This window comes from Callorhinus ursinus, unplaced genomic scaffold, assembly GCF_003265705.2.
Source record: "Callorhinus ursinus isolate GAN/ISIS: 27379988/994484 unplaced genomic scaffold, GSC_fseal_2.0 scaffold12, whole genome shotgun sequence".
NCBI classification, from domain to species: domain Eukaryota; kingdom Metazoa; phylum Chordata; class Mammalia; order Carnivora; family Otariidae; genus Callorhinus; species Callorhinus ursinus.
The window spans coordinates 70,526,946-70,545,955 of NW_027397074.1; the positions used below are offsets into that span (position 1 = coordinate 70,526,946).

At 46.2% G+C, this 19,010-nt stretch overlaps 1 long non-coding RNA gene across 3 annotated transcripts in view; it reads left to right on the forward strand.

Annotated features, from left to right (window-relative positions):
* The window catches only part of LOC141373905 (uncharacterized), a 403,382-nt gene that overhangs the window by 55,947 nt on the left and 328,425 nt on the right, over positions 1-19,010 (forward strand). Inside the window, exon 1 of one of the 3 annotated variants that reach the window (XR_012380329.1) lies at positions 15,990-16,083. The exons of the other annotated variants lie outside the window; for them this stretch is intronic. This is a non-coding gene — a long non-coding RNA (uncharacterized lncRNA). Of the gene's footprint in view, positions 1-15,989; positions 16,084-19,010 lie in introns of those variants that run through there. 3 annotated transcript variants of the gene reach the window in all.

Below are 19,010 nucleotides of genomic sequence, written 5' to 3' on the forward strand. Positions count from 1 at the left end.
GGAAAGTACAGGCGATGGGACCTCATCCAGCTCCGGGGAGACAGGGCAGCTTCCCGGGGGGAAGGTCCATAAAAGATGCTCTGAGTCAGCCGCACAAAGGTGGTGCAGGGCTGCAAGCGGTGTCCCAGCAGAGAGAGAAGTGTGTGTGAAGGATAGAGGTAGAAGAGGTCTTGGCAAAGCGATTTGGCCTCTGGGAAAGGAGAGGTCCTGAAGAGAAGATGGGTGAGGAGGAAGTTAGATCTAGAAGTGAAATAATAAAGAGAAAGGGCACCGTGTCTCAAATACCTCCATTCTGCTGTCAACTTAATGCCATGCTGGTCCTCTGTCCTCATGCCTCACATTCAGTCAGATACCAAGTCCTGTTGGTGTTTCCTCCGGTGTCTTTGGAACCCCCCCCATCCCCCCCACTCTTCCGTCTTGCCATGGCCTCGGACTCGTCCTCTCTGGCTGAGACCCTTCCAACAGAGAGATCACAAATAACAACAGCTTCAATGTGAGAGTTTATTTCTCTTTCACAAGTAACCGTCTGACCATGGGCAGTCCTGGGACAGCATGGCGGCTCTGTGGCGTGTGGGGTGCAGGTGTCTTCTCCGTTGCCACCCTGTTGTTCCTGTGTTTGCGTGATCTCGGGTATTCTCACCAGCTCATCTGCAGTCCAGCTAGGGGGAAGAGAGAAAGGAGGAAGGGAAGGCATGCTCCTTTCTTTTTTTTTTTTTTTTTAAAGATTTTGTTTATTTATTTGACAGAGAGAGAAACAGCGAGAGAGGGAACACAAGCAGGGGGAGTGGGAGAGGGAGAAGCAGGCTTCCCGCTGAGCAGGGAGCCCGATGCGGGGCTTGATCCCAGGACCCTGGGATCATGACCCGAGCTGAAGGCAGATGCTTAACCAACTGAGCCACCCAGGCGCCCCATGCTCCTTTCTTTAAAAGCGTCCCCTAGAAGTTGTTGACAGTAGGCTCTACTCACATCCCCTGGCCATGGGTCACATCAGCAAGGAAGGCTGGGAAATGTAGTTTTTATTTAGTGACCAAGAACTAAGATAAAAACTGTGAGTTCTATTACCATAGAAGGAGAGAAGGGTTATTGAGGAGCATCTGGTCAACCACTCCTAGTCTTACCCTCTCATCTGCCACCTGCAAATCTCTGAAAGTCTAAGTCATACCACCTCCCTCTACTACAAAATCATGCTCATAAAGTTTTTTTCTCAGCCTGTCTGGAAACACTCTCCATTCCTGAGTGGGCCAACACTTCCATGCCCTTACGTGTTTGCTCCTGCTCTGCCTTCCACCAGAAAGGCAACAGAATATGGTGCAAGCAACATGAGACCAGGTTCAAATAGCCCTCTAGCTGTGGGAACTGGGGCAAACTACTCTCATGCTCTGAGGCTCCATCATTAGATAAGAATTTAACTTCAGGGCTAGGACCAGGGTAGGAAATAATGTAGGTAAAGACAGTGCTCAGTAGGTGGCAGCCACTGCAGCCAGCCTCCTTCCACTGTTTCCCTTGGGTGAGACTGCTCATGCATCAGTGTAGACTGATCACTTTCCCCACAAAGCCTCCCTCTCGGGGCTCCCAGGTTGCTGTCGCCATAGGGTCTTGGTTCATTTTATTGGTATGTCCACTTTACCTGGTAGACTAATCTCTGGTTCCTGCTGTTCCTAGCACAGTGCCTGCTAAAGCCAAGGTCAGTGTTGGTTACAGTGCGTTGAACTGGGGCCAAGCAGCAAATCAAGTCAACCTAGAGAAGCAGAGGCTCAGAAACCCGCATCCTAGGGCCTTGAAACTGGTGGTCACAGCTGGGCTTCTGGGGCCAGATCAGCCCTTACCCAAGGTCAGAGCCTTCTGTGGGCAAGGAGACCAGACTGACAGGCAGATGGCAGGAATGAGATGTGGGCAAGGAGATCTGGGGAGAAGGGGTCACGGTGCAGGGGAGGCCCAACAGCACCAGGGGCAGGGCACTAACCACGTGGAAGGACCTGGACACTAAGCCAGGCAGTGCTGAGGTCAGAAAGGGACTGGTCCTCATGTGTAGGAGAAGTAAGGGGAGTGGGACTTGGGAGCAGAAAGCAGGGTCATTGGCCCCCATCCAGGCACAGCGTCCTGTGGGAAAAAGCAAAGGCCAGAGGGGCGGTGGGAAGGAAGGTGATTTCTGCCTTTGGGTGTTCAGGGATGTGGTTGCACCGCGGCTGTCTGTCCACCAGAGGGAAGGAGAGACCCACACATGAGGCTTGAGTGGCACTGGCTGCAAAGCTTCTGGGAAGGTCACTGGCCATGGCTGGGGGGCTGGGTGGTCAGGAAGATGCAGTGAGGATCAGGCAGGAAAATCGAGTCTTCTTCTTCTCCCTAAGACAGATTCTGTAGCTGGACATTTCCCAGCCTCTGGGCTACAGAGAGTGATGCCGAAGTTGTGCTATGGGGGGCCATTGAAAAGGTGGCCCCAGGCAGCACCAGTGAGGACTTGGTTCAGGCAGCCTTACCGTCCAGTCTGCTTCTAGCCCATTGCTCAGAAACAGGCCTTATCTGTCCCCTCCCTGGTCTGGGACGCTCTTTGGAGAGGACACCTGGTTTGGGAGAGGCACTCATGTAGGCAGAAAGTCCCATACCCTATAGCTGCGCACCCTCAGATCTGAGGACCCCAGCCAGTGGTCCTTTCCCTGTGTGGGGGCTCATTAAACCCTCCCCATTCCTGGAGTCAGTGGCGAGACCCTGTCTTGCCATCCAGCTGTGGGTGGTAGAGTACAAGAACTTTGAGCCGAAGTCTAAGGGTCACACTCATCTCTTTGAGACTCTTTCCTCTTCTGTGAAGCAGAGATTTGAAAACCAGCTCTTACCCAGGGCCATTAAGTATTAAAAATGAGATAATTGCATAAACACTCTTCTGAGCCGTTACATGAGATAGAAATGTGACTTTTTGTTGTTGGCCATCCTTTTTAAGCATGAAGGTTTTGTGAGGACAAAGACGCGGTCTTACTCATCTCTCGGACCCAGTGGGGCTGAGCACCGTTTTGGCACGTGGAGGGTGGTCCCTGAGAGTGGGTGAGTGAGTCAGCACCATCGGGTCGGCACTGGCTCTTGCAGGACGGGGCAAGGAGGGGTGACAGATGAGACCACAAGGACCGAGCTGCCCAGGCCTGACCTGCCACGAGACTGTGCATACTCCACGGGTGGGTGGCAATGATCCCAGAGTCTCCATGGAGCTAGTCCCTTCTAGGAAGCTTTCTTGGGGCAGATTTGGCCCATCTGCAAGCTGCCAGAGCCCCACTCACCCTGGGGTTGCAGGGGATCAGGGATGGTGCGACTTGGCCAGGTAGACAAAGACTAGGGCTGGAAATGAGCCCCAGGGCAGCCAGCATTGAGGGCAGCGGTGGGCACCAGGCTTCATTTTCTCCTCCAGTAGCTCCCCTTTCTAGCTGGTGAAAGCGTCTGATTGGAGCCCCTGCTTGGGTGCACATTTTATTTCCAGAGAGATTGCTCCATAGCTCACCAGGGGTCTTAGATTTCTTAACTTGTCTTTCTTCTTCCTTGAGAGCAGACATGTATGGGGGCGTTCATAGACTCCGACAAGTCCCATTTCCTTACTAATAAATATTCCTCCTCTCCTCTCTAAGCGTTAAAAAAAATCCAGAGGAAGAACAAGTTGCCCATTTGTCACCTGCTCCTCGGTCCAGAGCAGAGGATGCATTTTGCTATTGCTTCTGGCTGACTCAGAGAAGCAAGGATGAGGGATGTGCTTGCTTCTTTCCAATCAGTTTAATCCTGCTTGGGAGGGCTAGCTCTGCCCTTAACCCTGGCCATAGTCTGGGGGAAGGACAGGAGGGAAGGAGGAAGGCAGTCCTGGGCAGTAGCTAGGGCAGAGGCCGTGGGAGACCAACCAGAAACATGGAGGATGGGGGAGAAGGTGGATAGGCTGGGGACATTGATCAGGGCATAATCTGTCTCCAGGGGACAAGAGGAAGAAGGTCCCCAAACCAACGAGCATGTGGGCGTGTGGTGAACCCAGAGCCCCTGGCTGCCCTTATCTAAAGCCTTGGCTTCTCTTTGGTGATGGCCATGCCGGTCATTTGTTGGAAGCAACAGGAGCGTGGTGTTAAGGAAGCAAATCATCCGAGCTGCAGCCTTGTAGGGCCCGCCCGGCATGTAAGCATCCTAGGGTCCGTCTACCTGTTATGCTGGGGGAGGGTATATGTCTCATGCTCTAAGATGCTCTGTTTTCTCAGACCTTTGCTCATCTCTGTTTAGTGTGTTTTTCAGCCTGTTACAGAGAATGCAGATGGTGACCAGACCCAGCCTCTCCCAGACCACGCCTGGCGGTTGCCAGATGACAAGTCAGGTCTAGTGATGGGGGGGCACGTGCTTTTTTCAATACAAGATTTCGTGATTGCAGATGTTCTGGGATGTGTAACAGGGGACAAGAAACACTTGCTTAATATTATCTGCCAGAGCCCTGGACAAGGAAGGCAGACTCTGTGCTGTGGGTCTCATTCCACACCTGGCTGTGTGCCTGTGGTGAGGGACACCAACCCTGTGGGCCCGCACCTTTCTCATCTGCAAAATGGAAGGAACCCATACCTGCCCTGCCGTGCCATTTGGGGTTGTCCTGTTTGACGTGCTGTCCAGGGTGTTTGAGTGCTGTCTGCATCCTGTGAAGGACGGTGTAAACAGAAGGGGCTGTTAGTCCTCAGCTGGGTTGGTGAGCTCCCGTCTTTCTGCTCTCCTCTTCTTTTCTCATCTTCTGGGCTGTCTGTTCTCTCTCTGTAAGCTGGCTGACTCTCCTGGGAACTGGATGCAGCCAGTTCCATGGCCTCAGTGGGAGCCGCCAATCCCGTGTGTCCCCCAGGGTAAGGATGAGTGGGAGGAGGGAGGATGCCCTTTTTGGCCTGTTGGGCCTTCTCTTTGGCATCAGTGTGGAATATCTGGAAGCTGCCAGCAGAGGGCAGTAGCACGTCATGCCTTGACTCCTCCCTTGTGTTTCCTGGCCTCGGCTAGAAGGCCACCTCCGTGAGCTGGTGTGGGTGCGGCACGCAGGTGGATGTCTTAATGACCTGTGCTATGTGCGATGGGTTAACTGAGAGCCTGATGTGGCAGGGCCACCTTGAGAGCCAGGCCTGGCAACAAATGCCTATTTCCTTCGGGGAGCCCAGGTGGAGGCGGGGCGATGTCCTGGATGATGCTGACTAATGCTGAGGCCCCTCTCAGGGGCTGCTTGCACCCACCAAGCTTCCTGTCCAGAGGGAGGGTCCCCGGATGTGGCTCAGATGAGCACTGAGGGTAGGGATGGGGAGCAGGTGGTTAGATCTCACCTGGCCAGGCTCTCTAGGGCACCTGCTGAGCCCAGGTAGTGCATACAGCAAGGGGGCACCCACCCCAGCAGACCTGCAGCAGATCTCCTAGCCTGGATGCTGGACCCTTGCACAGGCCCTTGCCCTCAGCCTCCACTCCTGGTAGGAACCCTGGGCCCCTCCTGGCCCAGCTCTTGGAAGCCCCAGCTCCTGCCTGCACTCAGCTATCCCCCATGTCCCTGGATTCCTGGGTGCCGCTGAACTGAGACCGAAGGCAGGTACCAGGTTCTGTTCACAGCAGGTATTCCGCCCTCACCCAGCATCTGAGCACATTGCAGGATGAGGTTGTAGGATGAACTTACTGATCACAAGGGACTTGGCCCAGAGTTTCTAGGGACTTACAGCCCCCCGAGGAAATACAGAATAACATGAATCTTGTGCTTCTGTTGTGTTTTGCCCAGAGGGAGTTTTGAGGGCACAGGGGACTTTAAGGCAGTTATTCCCTCAGGGTCGTTGTTTTCTCCCCCATGTGAAACAACAGCCAGCCAAGTCCTGAGCCTTGGCAATCACTCTGGCTTCCCCTGGGTGATGGCATGATCTCTCTCACAGGATCCCTCTCCCCAGAAAGCAGGAATCGCCCACAGTGTTTGCTCACACCCGAGAAATACTCTGTGCCGTAGAATATTCTGGGATGAGGATGTCAGGTGTCCTCTCTACTCTTATGCTTGCCAGTGTCACTGTTATCACATTACTCATTCAGTTAGTATTCATTCATTCACTCATTGGTTTTTTTATTGAACAGCCATAATGTAGCAGGTACTTTTTTATGTTAGGGAGGGGGATTGACATCCAATTTCAGGGCCCATGAATAGTCTCGCCCCTCTCCCCGCAGTGCGGACCCAGTGTGGCTCCAGATGTGGGCTAAAGCGATGAGGAGGATGGAGCCAGAGGACAGAGTAGGGGCACACAGCCAGGCAGAGCTGAGTGGGAGAAGCGTTGCGACAGATGCCGGGGGAGAAGATGGGCAGGTCAGGGTCGGAGGGAGGACAGACTGGGGAAGGAGACAAGATGGGTGGGCAGGCCAGATGTGAGGGGGAGAGGATGGGGAGACCCGAGAGGGGAAGAGACGGGAGCAGGGAGGAGGGCAGCTGGGGCCTTCTTCGGGATGAGGCAGGGAGAAACGCTGGACAGATGGGGGCCGGAGGGGTGGGGATGATGAGAGAACAGGATGATCTCAGAGAGTGTCTGCGGCTCAGATTCGGGACTGGAAGCCTGGGAGCAGGCAGTGACGAAGCACAATCCCGACGGAGGCCCCAGGGATCTAGAGGTGCCAGCTATAGCTGCAGAGCTGGCCCTGAGTGGCCAGCAGCATGTGTGAGAGTGTGCCCACGTGGCGGTGGGTGCGTGCTCTCTTAGACCCGGGAATAAAGTCATCAAGACAAAATCCCTGCCTTCCTGCAGCTCCCCTGAGGAGACAGAGCCTCCTGAAGGCAGGGTGAGTGGAGGGTTTGCGAGGAAATGATATTTATCTTCTGGCCCCTCCCTGCTCTAAGCCAAGCTCCTTCCAGGGCTGCCAGGCCCCTCCCCGGTGGTCCCCTGCCTTTCTCTTGTTGAAATTTCACAACATACCTGTTCTGTGTCCCTTTCCTGGGTATTGCACTGGTTGGCGGGAGCTCATTTAATGAGGTCTAGTGTTAAAGACTTAATGACTAAACAGATAATGCCTTGGGCGTAGCATTTATCCTCTGGAGCCATAAATGGCTTAACACAGTAGTAAGTAAAACTGGACCATGGGGCAACCAGGCAGGGCCAGTGAAGAAGATAATGTGGAAATTGGGACTCCTGGTACATCAAACTTTACCGTACTGACGGCCAGGATTTCTGCTTACCCGATCAGCTACTCCTCATCCATGCGTCAGTATCCTGTATTCTAGGATCTCCAAGGAAATCTCCAGGGAAATGGGTTCCACTTCTCTTTCATTGGTTCTGAGATTCCCAGAGCCACGCAGATGCCCCTGATGCCTAATCAGCCCTCCCTTCCCCACCCAGCTGGGGTCAGCGTGGTACGCCCCATGCTGCCTTGGGGAAGGTGGACACTAGCTGAGCCTTCTTTTCACTTTGTGAAGGTTCCAAGTCTCTCAGCTCTTTCTTCCTCAAGTTCGAAGAAAATCGGTTTCTTTAACCTTTCTGAAGTATCTTGCTTTTTACCCCCTAATCATGTTTGCTATTTGTATTCTCTAAGTCTTTTCCTGTTCTTGCTTCTCAAGTGAAACCTTATATTGGACATGTTTGGGGACTTTAATGGGATGATTGCTTCTTGCTTCCCATATGTTTTTTTAAATATTACAACATAATAATCATAAATAAAAAATGTTTTCTTCTCTTTTCCTATGTCAGGATCTGTTTTTAGGACTTCTCTTATGTATCTTAATTTAATGTTCTTAACAACAAGTCTATGAGGAAGGCATTATTATTTCGTTTCATATCCCCAAATTAGGCTTAGAGAAGGTAAGTAGCTTGTCCAAAGCTGCAGAGCTGGTTAATGTAAGAGCCAGGCAGGGGTTGGGGGAGGGTGCTCCAGAGCTCTAAGCTGCCTTCTATAAATATGGAAACTTGTGTTGTTTAATTTTTAAAATTCATGCAAATATTTTGCATTGTCCTTTATACAAAACCCATGTTTTATTTTTTTTTAAAGATTTTATTTATTCGAGAAAGAGAGAATGAGAGACAGAGAGCATGAGAGGGAGGAGGGTCAGAGGGAGAAGCAGACTCCCTGCTGAGCAGGGAGTCCGATGCAGGACCCGATCCCGGGACTCCAGGATCATGACCTGAGCCGAAGGCAGTTGCTTAACCAACTGAGCCACCCAGGCGCCCCTCCATGTTTGTTTTAATATAAGAATAACACCTTTTATTTCTTTTTAAAAAAAGATTTTATTAGAGTGTGAGCGAGAGAGAGAGCAGGAGTGGGGAGAAGGGCAGAGGGAGAGGGAGAAGGAGAAGCAGACTCCATGCTGAACAGGGAGCCTGATGTGGGGGGCTTGGTCCCAGGACCCTGGGATCATGACCCGAGCCAAAAGCAGACGCTTAACCAGCTGAGCCACCCAGGTGCCCAGCACCTTTTATTTCTGTGAACCCCAGAACAGAATCAGTGCCCTGGGGAGGTATGCCATATCTGTGCTGTGGCTTCGGGTCCCCCAGGCACACCCCCACACGCCGCTGGGCTTCAAACACCCCAGTGGGAAAATTTCTGTGCTGAGTCATGGGATCTGTCCTCTAGCATCACCACATAGCTGTACGGCTTTGGGGGTATCTTTTCATTTCCTGGAGCACCAGTTCCTCACCTTCTAAGATGGGGATGACTGCTTTCTTAGAGTCGTTATGAAGATAATGTGAAATAATAGACACAAAAGGGTCTGTGTAGTGCAAAAGCATGGCATCTTTGGTTAACATTTACATTTTGACCTCAGGAGGTCATTTGAACCACATGGAGCTTCTGATTTACTCTGGACCCCAGATTTATTTCACTACATATTGACACATTCATTTTACTTAGAGTATCTAGCTCAATCTCAATTTCCCAGGATTTATTTTTTTTTAAAGATTTTATTTATTTGAGAGAGAGAGAATGAGAGAGAGAGAGCACATGAGAAGGGGGAGGGTCAGAGGGAGAAGCAGACTCTCTGCCGAGCAGGGAGCCTGATGTGGGACTCGATCCAGGGACTCCAGGATCATGACCTGAGCCGAAGGCAGTCGCTTAACCAACTGAGCCACCCAGGTGCCCCTCCCAGGATTGATTTGAAGTCTGTTTCTCCCTGACTTGATTTCTCTGCATGATTAGGCTGCAGAGCAAGGGGGTGTCCCCACCCATGAGAGCAGACATAGCTGTAGCAATCCCTGAAGTTGGGACTTTCACCGAATACTCACCCTACCTGAGCATCAGCATCTTTCAAGTACCCAAGTGACGGTGTGATGCAGGGTTGCTGCTCATAGAAATGAGGAGTAATTACAAATTGATGCAACAGTCAGTGGGTATTTATGCAGTGCCTGCTCTGAGCCAGGCACTGTTCTAGGGCTTTGGAGATATCAGTGAGCCCAGCAGGCAAAGATTCCTGCCCCTGGGAGCTTAGATTCCAGTGTGTATAGATATACTAGATGTAAATGTAAGTAAAGGTAAAAATAAGCAAATTATACTGTGGATTGTGTAAGACTGATGAATCACAGACCTGTACCCCTGAAACAAGTAATAAATTATATGTAAATAAATAAATAAATAAGCAAATTATAGAGTCTATTAGAAAGAAGTGATCTGGAAAAAGGAGAGAGTGAGGGGCATCAGGAGTTTTGAAGTGGTGATGTGTGCCAACAGTAAAGGGGGGCTCAGGATAAGCCTCGCTGAGAAGTGAGATTTGCACACACTCCTTTAGGTCTCCATTTGGAGTCAATCAAATGGATGTCTGAGGGAAGGTTGGTCTGGCAGAGGGACCAGATGGAGTAAAGGCATTAAGATGGGATTATGCCTGGCATGTCTGAGGATTCAAAGTAGCCAGTGTGGCTGAAGTAGACATGAGGAATAGAATAACAGAAAAAAGGTCAAAGAGGAGGGGAAGACAAGATCTATCTAGAGCCTTCTAGGCTTCTCCTCTAAGTGAAATGGGAGCTTTTTTAGGGTTTTAGGTAGAGAAATGGCATAGTGTGACATCCTTCCAGTTTATCCATTCCTCAAATTCCATACAGATTTCTTGGTTTTTGGCTGAGGTGTGCAGGTTCTGTGAGCCAGGGATAGGAGCTGGTTCTGTTAGAACCACCTAGCCAGAATGTGAAGAGAGGTGGCTCCTGAGGGGAACATTAGTTGAGCATGTAACTGTGCCACTAGAAGGGAGAATGGATCCTTGGAAGACAGAAACGTTGACCATCCTCCTTTAGCTGGTGGTGGAAATAGGATGTGGGCGTATATTCCAATAAAAGATTCTTGGAGTTAGAGAAGGATGAGACCAATACAAATTCTGAGGATTCAGGGTTTAATTATGAAAGATGCCATTTAATCTGGGACTTAGATAATAGGGTTTGGGCAGGTGAATATGAGTGTAGGGGTACCCTGCATGCTGAAATATGGACTGGGGTGGAAAAACAGAGCAACAAGCAATTAAAAATAGGGCAACAAGTGATGGTAACTGGTTCTACTTTGCTGGATTGTAGGCTATGCTAGGGGAAGGGTGGGAAAGTTGGGATGGGTTCATGAGGTTCTCAGATACCATTTTGGATGCGATGAGGAAAGAAGTATAGCAAAGTTATTCTATGTTTAAAAGATCAGGACAGGGCGCCTGGGTGGCTCAGTTGGTGAAGCGACCGCCTTCGGCTCAGGTCATGATCCTGGAGTCCCGGGATCGAGTCCCGCATCGGGCTCCCTGCTCAGCAGGGAGTCGGCTTCTCCCTCGGACCCTCCCCCCTCTCGTGTGCTCTCTCTCTCTCATTCTCGCTCTCTCAAATAAATAAATAAATAAAATCTTTAAAAGATCAGAACATAAACTTGTTAGAATTCTATCAGAGTGTCACTTGGTAAGGAGGGAGAGGTTAAGAAAACTAAATTCAGGGGTGCCTGGCTGGCTCCGTTGGTGGAGCATGTGACTCTTGATCTCGGGGTTGTAAGTGCAAGCCCCACACTGGGTGTAGAGATTACTTAAAATCTTAAAAAAAGAAGAAAACAAAATTCAGAGAAGTGGGTTAGAGTTAAGGGCCTAGTGGGGAAATGATTATGCTATTATTAAGCTTCAGGTATGTGAGTCATCGCAAGAAACAGGACCACATGACTAAAACATGGAGAAAAAAACAGGTAATAGAAATAAACCTGTAAAAGACACAGATCTTTATATATATATATATATATATATATATATATGGAGAGGGTGATGGGGAGAGGGGCAGAAGGAGAGGGAGAGAGAGAGAGAAAATCTTAAGCAGGCTTCACACTCAGCGCAAAGCCCAACAGAGGGCTCGATTTCCCAACCCTGAGATGATGACCTGAGCTGAAATCAAGAGTCAGACGCTTAACCAACTGAGCCACCCATGTGCCCCAAAAACACAGATCTTAGAACAAGCATAAATGGATTTTAAAACAATTAACATATTCAGGAAGCTCCATGAGAAGGAGAATTTCAACAGAGAACTGGAATCTACAAACAAAGAGGAAAATTCTAGAACTGAAAAATGTAATTAATACAATATGGGTTTAATAGTAGATTTGACACATGTGAAGAGAATAGTGGTCTGAAGTTAGGAAATATCCAGACTACAGACGAAAATATAAAGTTCAGGGGCGCCTGGGTGGCTCATTTGTTGAGCGTCTGCCTTCGGCTCAGGTCCTGATCCCAGGGTCCTGGGATCGAGCCCTGCACTGGGTCTCTGCAAGCCTGCTTCTCCCTCTGCCACTCCCCCTGCTTGTGTTCCCTCTCTTGCTGTGTCTCTTTCTGTCAAATAAATAAATAAAATCTTTAAAAAAAAAAAGTAAAGTTCAGAAAAGAGTACAGGGATAGAAAGAGCATGATGAAGAGGTCTAACATATATGCATGGGGATCCCAGAAGGAGAGGAGAGACACAATGGGGCAGAAACAATACTGGAAGAAATAATAATCAAGAATTTTATGAAAGTGACAAAACACATCAGACTATGGGTTCAAGAAGAACCATGAACCTTCAGCAAGATAAATGCAAAGAAAACCATACATCTAAGCTCATCACACTAAAATGGCCAGAAACAAAAGACAAAGAGGAAAAAAATTGTGAGGCAGCCAAAGAGGAGAAAGTGTACATTACTTTCAAACAAACAGCAGTAAGATTAACAGCTCGCTTCTCACCAGAAGTCATGGCAGCCAGAAGACAATGTGATGATATCTTCAAAGTGATAACAGAAAATACTTACTTGCTAATCTAGAATTCTATGCCCATTGAAGATATCCTTCAAAAGTTAAGGTGAGGGCGCCTGGGTGGCTCAGTTGGTTAAGCGACTGCCTTCGGCTCAGGTCATGATCCTGGAGTCCCGGGATCGAGTCCCACATCGGGCTCCCTGCTCAGTGGGAAGTCTGCTTCTCCCTCTGATCCTCCCCCCTCTCATGTGCTCTCTCTATCTCATTCTCTCTCTCAAATAAATAAATAAATAAAATATTAAAAAAAAAAAGTTAAGGTGAGGGGTACCTGGGTGGCTCAGTTGGTTGGGTGTCTGACTCTTAATTTTGGCTCAGGTCATGATCTCAAGGGTCGTGAGATCGAGCCCCACATTGGGCTCTGCACTCAGGAGGGAGTCGGCTTGGGATTCTCTCTCTTCTCTCCCTCTGCCCCTCCCCCCACTCCCGTGTGCATACATGCATGTGTGTGCATGCTCGTGCATGCTTGTGCTCTCTCTCTCTCAAAATGAGTGAATAAATCTTTGAAAAAAAGTTAAGGTGAAATAAAGCATCTTAGGGCATACAAACACAGAGAAGATTCTTCACTAGCAGACCTACCCTAAAAGAAATACTAAAATGCTTCTTTAGACAGAAGGAAAAGGATTCCAGAGGGGAGCACAAAGATGCAGGAATGAATGAAGTGTGACTATGTGGATAAATTTTCATGAATACTGACTATATAAAACCATAGCAAGAGTTACTTTTTATGAAGTGTGCATTATGTTCCAGGCAATGTGCATGCATTATTTATTCTTCATAATAGTCCTATGGGTTTGGTACTTTTATTAGTCCCATTTGGAGCACAGGGAGGGAGGCTTAGAGAGTAAAAGTGGCTTGCCTGAGGTCACCTAAGCAGTGAACTTGAGTCGGTCTTAATGCCAAGGTCTACATTTCTCTCACTAAGATGTGCTTTCCGAAAGTGTCAGTGATGAGTTCCCTCACGTTCCAGGGAGAACTGGTGAGGTGGGCATCCATCTGGGTCAGCTGTGGTGGCTTCATTTCCATGTGCTTCCCACTCATGGTGACAGGGTAACCCAAAGTAGTTCTGGATATGGGCCCAGCAGCTAGTTGGACTGCACCCTCTCTCTGTGGGGCTGGCAAGTTCCTTCTGCTTCAAGCAACTTCCTTTTTTTTTTTTTTTTAAAGATTTTATTTATTTATTTGACAGAGGGAGATAGCAAGAGCAGGAACCACAAGCAGGGGGAGTGGGAGAGGGAGAAGCAGGCCTCCCGCCGAGCAGGGAGCCCGACGCGGGGCTCGATCCCAGGACCCTGGGATCATGACCTGAGCTGAAGGCAGACACTTAATGACTGAGCCACCCAGGCACCCCTGCTTCAAACAACTTCTTTTCTCCTTTCTACCCATCAAATCACCAGCCATCCTGCAAGACCCAGAAAAAAATCTTGCCCTGTTCCGTGAAGTTGACATGGACATTTCCCTGTGTTGTGATCACTCCCCTTTTAACTTACCTGCAAATACAGACCTCAGTACATTATTGAAGAGTCCTCAGTTGTTTCTTGTGTGATGATTTTCTCTCCTGCCATTAGATGATAAGATCTTAGAGAGCAGAGGCCATAACTGGTTTGACACTTTACCTACCAGTGTGCTTGGTTTGGCACCTGGCACACAGAAGGTGCTCAGGTGCTAAATAAGCTTCGATTCATTAATTATAGTTCATCCTATCCACCACTGGCCGTGGAGCAGAAGCCAGTGTTTTGGCCATGAGTACCACATGAACATGGACAATTGTGGAGTGTTTCAGGTTGCCTTGAATTGAGCAGAGTTATAGAACTCAGTGGGGTCCAACCTCAAGACCTCTGGATTGAAGTATGAGCAATGAAATTTGCTGAGTTATATTTGGATTATCAACCAACGAAATTCCCAAGCACCACTAAGAACAGTTGTTTAACAGAATTTGGCTTTCTCATAGGATCTTCTTCTTCTTCTTCTTTTTTTTTTTAAGATTTTATTTATTTATTTGACAGAGAGAGACACAGTGAGAGAGGGAACGCAAGCACAGGGGGAGTGGGAGAGGGAGAAGCAGTCTTCCCGCTGAGCCGGGAGCCCGATGCGGGGCTTGATCCCAGGACCCTGGGATCATGACCTGAGCTGAAGGCAGACGCTTAATGACTGAGCCACCCAGGCACCTCTCTCGTAGGATCTTCTGTCAGACTGATTTGTGAGTGACATCACAGTCAAACCACTCCAGCTGTCCCCCAGCCCCATTACTCTGGGTCCCACCTCAGAGCTCTGTGTCCTCCCTATTGATTCACCACTAATTTTTAATGTGCTTTTCTCAGTGCTGATATTCATGGAAGTCTAGACACATCTGTGGGTAGAGAGGACACCCACAGGGTACCCATGGTGAATATTAATGAGTGTTCCTGTTCCATAATGAGACCAGGACACCTGTGTGCCAGTGGGAGCATTGAGGCAGAAAACAATGTGGAGGAAGATAAAAGAATAAATGGCATTCTTGGACGGGCAAGATTCCTAAATGGGGACAGTATTGTGTGGATCTAAAACAACCTGAGTGGATATTGGATATCTCTTAGCTTGGCAGAGGCCAACAGGAAAGTGATGTGGGAAAGTGACTAGATTAAGAGTCAGTTCTGGAGTTCATTGAGGACCTTATCTGTGCTCAGTGTTATGCTGAGATGCAGCTGTGAGGGAGAGAAATATGTCCTGTGTTGGCCTCAGATGAGGGTGAAGGAAGAAAAAGCAAAGTAAAAGTGTTCCTGGATATAAGATGTAATGTATAGTGGTCCATATACTTCTTTGTTTCATGTGTGATTGTTTTGTATTTTGTATTTCATATAAAGTGAACTTAATTGAGGAGGAGTGAATAGCCATGAATAGCCAAGCATAACAATGGGTTGTATTTCACAGAATTGAATTAAGGCCTACTCCTACATATATATACATACACACATGCACACAAAGAATATTCATTCTTTAGTTGAAATCTGTAAAAACTGGTCAACCTAAGGGAAAAAAAATTAAGTAATCTCTACACCCAGTATGGGGTTCAAACTTAACAACCCTGAGATCAAGAGTTGAATGCTCTACTGACCGAGCCAGCCAGGTGCCCCAGAAATTTTTTAAAATTGTAAAAGAGTGACAAAAATTCTTGCTGGGATTTTGCTAGGAATTTATTATACCTGTACATCAATTTTGAGAGAATTGACATCTTTATTATGCTGAATGTTCCAATCCATGAATACAGTGTGTCTTAGATCTTAATTAGATCTTTGATTTCTTTCCTTAGTGTTTTGTAGTTTTCAGCATACAAGTCCTGTACATATTTTCTTAGATTTATACCTAAGCATTTCAGTTATTTTTGAGTGGCATTGTATTTTTACAATTGATTTTTATATGTAGATCTTGTATCCTTTGACTTTGCTGGACTTACTTATTAGTTTTAGGATTTTTGTTTTTGTTTTTGTAGATTCTGGAATTTTCTGCCCAGATGTTCCTGTCATGCACAAATAGGGACAGTTTAATTTCTTTCTTTCTGATCTGTATGCCTTTTCTTTTCTTGCCGCAGTGTGCTTGCTAAAACTTCCAGTATTGGGTGCCTGGGTGGCTCAGTTGGTTAAGCGACTGCCTTCGGCTCAGGTCATGATCCTGGAGTCCCGGGATCGAGTCCCACATGGGGCTCCCTGCTCGGCGGGGAGTCTGCTTCTCCCTCTGACCCTCTTCCCTCTCGTGCTCTCTGTCTCTCATTCTCTCTCACTCAAATAAATAAATAAAATCTTTAAAAAAAAATAAATAAAACTTCCAGTATTATGTTGAAGAGTAGTGGTGAGAGTGGACAGCCTTGCTTTGTTCTTGCTCTGAGAGGGAAAGCATTGAATCCTTCACTAGTAAGTATGATGTTAGTTGCATCTTATTTGTGGATGTCCTTTATCAGGTTGAGGGAATTTCCTTCTCTTTCTAGTTTTCCAAGAGTTTTTAATCATAAATGGGTATTGAATTTGTCAAATGCCTTTTCTGAATCAATTTGTATGAGCATGTGATTTTTCTTCTTTAGCTTTTTGATGTAAGGATTACATTGATTGATTTTTAAATATTGAACCGTATTGTATATATTGAGACTTACTGTAATAGCTCTAGTAACCAAGACAGTGTGGTATTGGTAGACGGATAGGCACATAGATCAATGGAATAGAATAGAGAACCAAGAAATAGCCCCACGCAAGTATGGCCAACTGATTTTTGACAGTGGGGCAAAAATAATTCAATGGAGGAAGTATAGTCTTTTCAACAAATGGTGCTGGGCAATTGGATATCCATAGGCAAAAAAGCTCCCCTAAAACAAAAACAAAAAGAGCCTTGACTTAAACCTTACACCAATACAAAAATTAACTAAAAGTTGACTACGGATTTAATATCGAATATTTTTAGGTCATCTTTAATAGCATTAAGTAGTGTTTTATAATTTATCTATAAAAATCTTGTGTACCTATTGTTATGTTTATTCTTAGATCATTTATAGTTTAATTTGCCATTGTAAGTTGTATTTTTGAAATTAAATATTCTAACTATTTGATGTCAACGTATGGGATAATTCATTTTTAAAAAATATTTATATATTTATTCGAGAGAGAGAGTGCGTGTGTGCACAAGCTGGGGGAGGGGCAGAGGGAGAGAAGCAGACTCCCTGCTGAGCGGGGAGCCTGATACGGGGCTCAATCTCAAGACCCTGAGATCATGACCTGAACTGAAACCAAGAGTCAGATGCTTAACTGACTGAGCTCCCCAGGCACCCTGATAATTCATTTTCTTTTAAAGAGTTTATTTTTAAGTAATCTCTACATCCAACATGGGGCTTGAACTCATAACCCCAAGATCAAGAGTTGCACGCTGTACTGACAGAGCCAGCCAGGCGCCCCTAGGATAATTCATTTTTGTATAAAAATTTTATATCTCACAACTTTGCTGAATTCCCTCATTAATTTTAATTATTTTAAAATAGTTTTGGGTCTTCTATATGGAAATCATATTTGTGAATAATTACAGTTTTATACTTTTAGTGAAATGCTCAATAGAGGCAATGAAAGTGGTGCTCTTACCTTGTTCCTGATTTTAAAAAGAAATACTTCTATTTCATCTTAAGTCCAATATTTGATAAAGTTTTTGGTGGCTGTTAAGAAGATCCCTTCTATTTCCAGTTTGATAAAATTTTTAAAGTCCCTAATGCGTTTTTAATCAAAAGATTTTCTGTCTCTATTCAGTTGGTTATATAATTTATCTGCCTTCTTTTAATGCCATTTATTATGTTGGTAGATATTCTAGTATTGAACTTTCCTTGCTTTTGAGAGATAAATCTTACACGGTCGTAATGTATTATGATTTTAAACATTATTTGATTCAGTTTGTTAAAATTTTATTTAACATTTTTACATCTATTTTCATGAATTTGGCCTGAAATATTTCCTTCCTACTTGATTTTGGAATCAACATTTTGGAAGCCACAAAAGTTGATGAGTTTTATTCCTTTTTCTCCTCTTCAAAACAGTTTGAGTAAGATTAAAATTATTTATTTCTTGAGGGTTTGGTAGAATATGCTTATAAAGACCCACTCCCCAAATGAGTTTTAACCACTGATTTGATTACTTTAATGATTGGTGTATATTCTATTTTTCTTTTTTTTTTTAAAGATTTTATTTATTTATTTTTGAGAGAGAGAAAGAATGAGAGATAGAAAGCACGAGAGGGAAGAGGGTCAGAGGGAGAAGCAGACTCCCCGCTGAGCAGGAAGCCCGATGTGGGACTCGATCCCGGGACTCCAGGATCATGACCTGAGCTAAAGGCAGTCACTTAACCAACTGAGCCACCCAGGTGTCCCTATTCTATTTTTCTTTAGTCAGTTTTTGTAAGTTTTGCTAGAAAATTGTCCATTTTACTGGACTTTCAGTTTTGGGGTTATAGAGTTTCCATCATGTCTTCTTACCTAATATATGCATTTAAGACTAGAAACAGGGCGCCTGGGTGGCTCAGTTGGTTGGGCAACTGCCTTCGGCTCAGGTCATGATCCCGGAGTCCCAGGATCGAGTCCCGCAACGGGCTCCTTCTCCCTCTGGCCCTACCCCCTCTTGTGCTTTCTTTCTCACTCTCTCTCTCAAATATATAAAATAAAATCTTAAAAAAAAAAAAAGACTAGAAACATTTGGGGCACCTGGGTGGCTCAGTCGATTAAACATCTACGTTTGGTTCAGGTCATGATCCCAGGGTCCTAGGATCGAGCCCCACATCGGGCTCCCTGCTCAGCAAGGAGCCTTCTTCTCCCTCTCCCTCTGCTGCTCCCCCTGCTAGTGCTCTCTCTCTGTCAAATAAATAAACAAAATCTTTATAAAAAAGAAAACATCTCTTTTACTAATTCTCTCTTCAGATTGTCTAAACTGCTACTAAATTCATCCACTGAGTTTTTAATTCTAATTTATCTTTAATTCCAGAATTCCATTTTGGTTCTTTTTCAAATTTGCTTGGTCATTTGGAAAATAGTTTTCTGTTAGCCTGCAGACTTTTTCCAGGGTTGCCTTTTATTTATTTAAAGCTATGTATTTTTTTTATAATCTAACCCTATAATTTCAATATATGATGCCTTCGCAGGTCTGTTTCTGCAGCTTGTTGTTTCTGCTTATTTTTATTCATGGAGCTTTGCTCCCTTGTGTGCTGGGTTATTTCTGACAATAAGCTGCAAGTTTTTTATGGGTCCTTATTTGTAGTATTTCTTTGAGGCTTAGATAGTAGACTTCATTGAGTTTTAAAATTTAATGATTATATAAAT